The sequence below is a fragment of the Gouania willdenowi genome, chromosome 5 (assembly GCF_900634775.1).
Source record: "Gouania willdenowi chromosome 5, fGouWil2.1, whole genome shotgun sequence".
Classification (NCBI taxonomy): domain Eukaryota; kingdom Metazoa; phylum Chordata; class Actinopteri; order Blenniiformes; family Gobiesocidae; genus Gouania; species Gouania willdenowi.
Window position 1 is genome coordinate 25,792,160 of NC_041048.1, and position 7,206 is coordinate 25,799,365.

At 35.8% G+C, this 7,206-nt stretch overlaps 1 long non-coding RNA gene across 1 annotated transcript; it reads left to right on the forward strand.

Moving 5' to 3' along the window:
• Window positions 1–257: 257 nt before the first annotated feature.
• On the forward strand, window positions 258–3,921 carry LOC114463754 (uncharacterized). Its single transcript, XR_003674118.1, has 6 exons — window positions 258–683; window positions 1,905–2,033; window positions 2,164–2,355; window positions 2,818–2,963; window positions 3,244–3,448; window positions 3,530–3,921. It is a non-coding gene; the product is annotated as an uncharacterized LOC114463754 (long non-coding RNA).
• Window positions 3,922–7,206: the final 3,285 nt, after the last annotated feature.

Here is a 7,206-nt window from a genome sequence, read left to right on the forward strand (position 1 = left end):
AAAACGTGTTCAGGAGGGAGGGACTCCGCGGAGTCGGTGTGTGCAGCGAAATGCGAGCGTTCTGCTTTCAGTCAGTGCAGTCCACCCCGAGTCAGAGACAGATAGTGACAACAGACGGAATAAATAGCTTATTAAAAATGATCGAAGGTGGAAAGAACAGACCCAATTAATCTGCAGTGTGGATGGAGTGTGTCTGCTATGATAATCCGTGTATCATCCGTTCATTCGTTTTTTATTACGCAACAAAAACATGAAAAACGAGAAAAACACTCATTATTTGATATTTGTTTCCAAACCAAAATGAGAAAACGGGAAATGCCTTGTTTTTCTAATTAACACTCTTTTGCTTCGGTAAAGAAAACGAAAAAGGGAAAATGAACACCTTTATCAGTTTTCTCCATTACCGTTATAGACCAGAATACGTGACCCGGAAGTGACGTGTTTACCTTGACCACAGACATAAATTTGTCATGGCCGGACTGGAGGAATATAAGGAGTTAGTAGCAAAGTTTTTTGCAGACGGCAACACCTATGCTGAGATATCTCTAGCTTTGCACAATTTAGGAGTCCCTAAGTCCTCCGAAATGTCCGTGAGGAGGTTCTGTGCCCAACACCAGCTGAAGCGAAATGGACATGTCTCGGATGCACAGTTGGAAGGAGCGATCATGTCAGCAATAGACAAGGTGAGATTTTAACAATATTAAAATATACTTGGGCATTTGATTATTATTGTTGCGATAGTGATGTTGGTGTCTTACGATTTGTCTCTTACTTGTAGTTACGTTTAGCGTCCAAGGCAACCTGCTAGCATTTAGCATCGAAACCGTATTACATTTTAAGATTGCTATAGCTTTTCAGCCATCACATTTATTTTAGTTTAGAAGCATTTATTTAACATACTTCTAAAACCAGGAGTCGTAAGTCCTCAACGGTAAATACAAATCGGAAGGTCTGAGATTATTTCAGGTAACGAACAATAACAATTGAATACAGTGGGCTAAATTAATATATTAGAATAGATAAACCATTTTCTTTATCACAAACTTTAACCCTTTCTTATGTGATAGCTGACAAAAAATAAAATCATTGATCTTAAAACAACAAAACTTCTAAACTATACTAATGTTCTCGCCTTATTTTCAGGTGAAGGGCCCATGCATGTGTTTAAACTGATGACATTGTGCAATTAATTGAAATTCCATTACGATTTCAATTATCACATCCAGCAATTAAAAAAATAACATGATCGAGAAAAAAAATAATTTAAAGAAATATTTTTTTTAATGCATTTTACTTGTTTTATTTGCTAAATAACATAAAAAACATATGTACATGCATGAAAAAGTATTGTGGGTTTTTTTTTAAAAGTCATTTTGTGTGTATTTGGTGTTTTTTAATTCATTTTGTGTTTTTCTGAAGTCATTTTTGTGTTTTTAAAGTAATATAGTGTGTTTTTAGAGTATTTTGTGTTATATTTATATTATAATATAAATAATAAAGTAAAGTATAAATAATATACTTCACCCTCTCAGTCTGGTGCCCTTGCACATCACATGCAAAAACTGATTTGTTTTGTGACTGAATGATTATATTTATGTTTAAATAATATATTTTACATTGTTTTGTACAACAACATGAATAACCTTTTTTTTGACAAATAATTGTTTGAACAATTATGATTAGTGATTTCAATTATGGTTAAAATAATCTTGATTTTTAATTTTTCTATATTCGAGCAGCCCTAGTACATTGTACTCATAAGTTTGTTTTAGAATTCTTCCACTAACCCATTTTTCAAGCAATTGTGCATGCCATTATATTGGTAGAAACTTTAATTAATGTTTGCTTTGCTAACTGTGTAATTTTAGTTATTTATTAAATGTCTTTATTCTCAAACCCAACAGGCAGGTCCATCTTATGGTCTGAAATTCATGACAGGATACCTGTCGTCTGTAGGGGTGAAGGTAGGAGAACCTCGAGTAGGAAGGGTTCTGAGAGAGATCCACCAACCTTATCATGAGTTGCGTCGCCAGGTAAGTTGACAACATGAAATTTGACCAAAATGTTTTTTTAAAGTTCAGTTCAGATTAACAGAACAAAGTGGAATGGCATAAGGTCTAAAGATAATTAACCATAGTTTTTTTGTTGTTGTTGTTGTACCAGGGAACCCGCAATTTGAATCCAGTTCCTTATCATGCAGAGTATATGGGACACAAGCTTCACATGGATCAAAATGAGAAGCTGGCGATGTTTGGAGACACATGTGTTGGCGATTGATGGATTCAGCAGCCAAATTGTTGCTGAATCCACCATGGCAATAAAGAACAACCTTATTATTTATGAGGATGTTTACAGGTAAGATTATTAAAAGTAAAAAAAAATATATATATATAAAAATGTTTGTGTGCAAGACTAACATTTAAAAATTGCTCAATTTTTAAAGCTATTATAAATACATGTACAAGAACGTCTCTTGCAGATCATTTCATTAGATTGTTAGAAATTTTTGCAAGATTTCAGCCATTCAAGGGGTTTCTTCTTGTACTTTATAAAGTTTTATCTTTTGATGAAAAATGGTGATAAACTTTTACTGGCAAAAAAACAAATCCTTTTTAACAAAGACATTGCTGTGCTATGGTTTTGTTCAATCAACTTATTAAACCTCTTAGAGTTTAATCTTGTGTTAAAAGAGCAAGCATAAATGTTTTATTTCGCTACCAAAATGTAGCTTATTTTGGTTTAATGGAGAGAAAACTGCTGTTAATGTCATTATTGAATCACTGATGCACAATTATAACCTACAAATGTCTTAAACAGGAAAGCAGTTTCCAATAATGGCATGTGGGACCAAATCAGAGTAGACCATGGCAGGGAGTTCTACCTGACTCTGTACATGCAAGAGAAGTTGTCTCAACAGATCCAACCTGAGCAGATTACCTTACATCCAAACAACTTCCTCAAGGGTGAGTTTTGTCTTGATAATTTATTAATAACTATTAATAAGTGTTTTTAATGATATTGGTTCCAAACGTCAGTGAAGTTAGCCAGGTATACATCACAATAGTGACAGGGAAATATTTCTCATCTATCATTTAATCTTGTAAGCCAGGGATATCTGAGGTTTAGTTATTCATTTTTGGCTTTGTCTTTGCATTTTTTCAACCCCAAAAAAATCTATCCTGTTAACATTTTAATGAGTGCTTTGATCTAATTTATCGCCACATTTGGAAACTGTTCAAACAGAACCTCCGTGTGGAAAGGATTTGGCCAGAGGTCAACAACCGGGTGAACTATCCCCTAAAGCAGGCTCTCGTTCATCTCCAGGATCAAGAAATACTTGACATGCAGGACAACGTAAACAAATTTTGTGTCTCCAATCTCACATGCCACGTGAGCCGAATTGGACTGAGCAGGGTTGTAAAGTCCTGGAACGCTCATAGGATACCAGGTAATTCATCTGTAATATTCATAAGTTCATGTCAACTTGATTCATGTTATTTGAAAGTTTAAACATCATATTCTATTTTAGGTAGAGGGATACCAAATAATCTTGCATGCCATGGTTGTCCAAAAAGAATTCCCCCAGAGCTGTTACGAGATGCTGCTGAGGCTGCAAATGTGTATGAAATGGAATTGGGGTCTTCTCTCACATGGGTGTCAACTTTTGGTTCTGACCCATTTGCATCCAAGGAACAGCGGTGTCAGGCCGAGCAGCTGTTTGGAGAAAGATTTCCTGATATGTCCCTCCTTTTTGATTTCGTGGTCAACAATGACCACACTATGTTTCAGGAGGCACTGCTTTACCTGATCAGAGTTACTGAGAGATGTACTCTCTAAACAGAGTAAAAATGTGAAATGAGCAAATGTAAACATTTTGTTGGCAAAGCTGTGGACCAATTAAATAAAACATTTTTTTCCTGAGCTTCATGTTCTTTTAATACAAAAGTTGTAAAACCTGGACTGACTGCAGTGATAACATATACAGTATAAAAAAAACAAAAAGCAGTGCGTCAGTCACCACAACAGCATGTAAACATTTTTTTTACCCGAGTGCCACAACATGTGAATTTAACAAAAATAAAGTTAAAGCAATAACACTTTTTTACTCATTTGAAATAAAACCAACAGCTAACATCATGATGGGTTGAACTATTGGAATAACTTTTCCAGTGGTGCCAGAGCATCCGAGAGCCCAGAGACCTCATGAATATTGCCCTCCACGTCTACACAGCGACATTTAGGGCAGTAACTGTGGGTCTCAATCCACTTTTCAATACAGAGCCTCCAACCAATAAGGCTTCTTCAACAGTTAGAGAACATTGGATTCTTCACTGTGCCTGTAGAGAAGAAAGGGTGTCACGGTTTGCTGTGGGTGTGGACCCAAATGCAAGGAGAGACGGAGGCAGGATAGACGCATAACGTTCTTGGAACCAGTCCATGTTTATTCTCAAAATCAAAACTTAAATCCAAAAACAGGAGGGGAGCAGGAACAGGGAGCAAGACCAGACACACTGCACACGAAGGGAGACCACAAACCTGACAACATAATACAACGAACCAGCAACCACACTGTGACCAAGCACTCATTAAATAGTGGAGGAGGCCTGATTAGGAATGGGCCACACCTGGGTGCAAACATGAGGGAGCTACTCAATCACCAAGCACTCACACAGACATCACTGGGGGGTGGAGCCACAAGCAGGAATCCCTGAAACACAGACAAGAGTTAACAAGACTAGACTCAAAATAAACAAAGACACAGAATAACTAAACTTAACTAACAGAACATGACAAAGGGGGTCATTTAGTGATGGTTTTTCTTTCTGATCTAGCAGCAGGTCTGCTCCTTAAAAGCAAAATTAAAATTCCAAAACATTTTAAAATCAATTGCAACCAAACCCAGCAGTGAAATTAATTTTTTTTTATTACACTGTCAAATTAATCCACAGCAAAGCAGTACAAACCTGTGCAGACAAGGCAGGCAAAGACCATTTTCAAAGTTGTAACTTCAGCCTCTGAGAGGGACAGTGTGGTTGTGAGCGTGTTATGGGTAAAACCAGAGAATTCCCTGATCATTTGGGACACGTCTTTGAGTCCTTGAGCTGCTTCGACAACTTCTTCAATATTTGCAATCACGTCTTGGAATCCAGCATCTTCTCGTCGGCTAAAAACACAGAATCAGAATTGTTTTTTATTGCCAGGTACATTTGCATATACAAGGAATTTGTCTTGTGTGGTGCACAGGAAAAAACAAGGCAAAAAAAAAGGAAAACAAAATAAATCTGAGAAGAAAAAACAAGGCGAAAATAACAAGTACCTAAATAAAAAAGTATGTGAAGCAATTTACAATATATACAGTAGTATTGATCGACCAGTTATCGGCTGATTTTTGTTTTTTTTTTGTGCATCGGCCCTAAAGAATTCATATCACTCTATCCCTATACAGTAGAGCTTTGAAAAAGTTGATGTCAATACAATAAGACATTCAAATACACTTTAATTCTAAGATCCCACAGAAATCATTATTGGTGGATCATTGATGTGTAAATGAAAAACCAACATAATGGGTGTGCAGTAAAATTAAAAGAACAACATACTCCAGTTACCTCAGTCTTCTCCTCTTGCTCACTTGTAACAGCTCCATCTGTTCTTCTGGCACAGCAAATATTTTTCTGGTACTTTGTTTCCAAAATGCTGACCCTTGAGAAAAAAAACACATGTACAGTAATTTTCATGTAAGTTTAATGGAATAAAGTGATATCACTAAAAAAAATAAAATTATAAATGTTAAATGTGTTTGTAATATTAGAATTGCATGTATGTAGGAGCTACTTAATTTAGCTGTAAGCTTTGTAATATTTTACTTGATTTTTAGTGATGTTGTATCTCATAGTGTTGATATAAGTTGTTTCACATCAGTCATTCAAACATACCTCTTGTTCCATCAGAATCACATATTCTGTTGCCCTGACTATCAGTCAAAACAAAGGAGTCCTGCTGTCCCAAGGCCTCTTTCACCTTCATGGCAATAGGTCCCACTGATGCCTCGAACTCAGAAAACCGGACCGTTACCGTTTTACTCGTCTCCAGCTTTCCATTCAGAACCTCAGCAATGAAAACACTCCTAAAAATTGATAATATTTAGTTATTTTTTCCTGTTTATGAAACATTCATTTTTTTTTTCTTATTAGAACTCATTTTAATGTTGTAGATAACAACATTGCCAGCTGACATTACTCCAGCTAAATAAATCTGAAATTAAAAATTATTTCAAGATAAAAACTGTAATAAAAGGGTCGCTCTTGAGTCAAAGTCCTTTTCTCGCTCTAGATTTTGTCATGCCCCCACACATTATGCAGTACAAAATTTTACATTGTGAATATTTTTAATAACTCCTGAGATGGTTTTGTTTTCTCATAAACAATGGCATTATATCATCCAAGTGTAGTACTAATGTCCTTTAGAGTTGTCCATCCAAGTAAAATGTGGTTGTTCAGTTACAGCTCGGACAGTGTGAAAAAGTTAAAAAGCTGGGCATGGTTGAGTGGAAATTAGTAATATAAGTAACAAAGCAAATTCAAAGTGAGAAAAAAAGTTTGTCACCTTATGAACATTTTGGTGGTACTCCTTGAAATAGGAGCGGTGGGATTGGCTGCTGTGCTCGAAGGGCGGTGGAAGGAAAACCGGACAGGTTGGCCTGACTGGGGTACCTCTGATATTTTTTCCTCAGCGATTCTGTCACCGTGTACCTCATAGTGGCCTCTAGGTGTGAGGTCGAAGGAGGCAAAGTCGCCATCATTTCTTGAAAATATAGCCACATTGGTATCGTCTGTGAGATAGATGGTTTCCTTTTGGACCTATGAAAGGTATTCATAATGTTTATTTTAGACAAAGTCACAGTTAAATCCATTTTATTCTTACTTTAAAATGAATATCAAATCTATGACTTGATAAAACATTTTTTAAAATCAGACAAACTGTGTACAAGGTAAAATGGATCACAGAAAAATAAATTAATAAGTAAATAAGAAAGATGACTATGATTTGTGTGGATGCTTTCTAACTCTAAACATAAGTATAATTATACAGGGTCATTTGTTTCATTGGGAAAATATTGTTGAATGTCACCATCTAATTGTAATTCTAAAAATATTTGTAGTGATAACAACAGTCTCATTCAAACGTATATTGCACTAACAAAGTTGA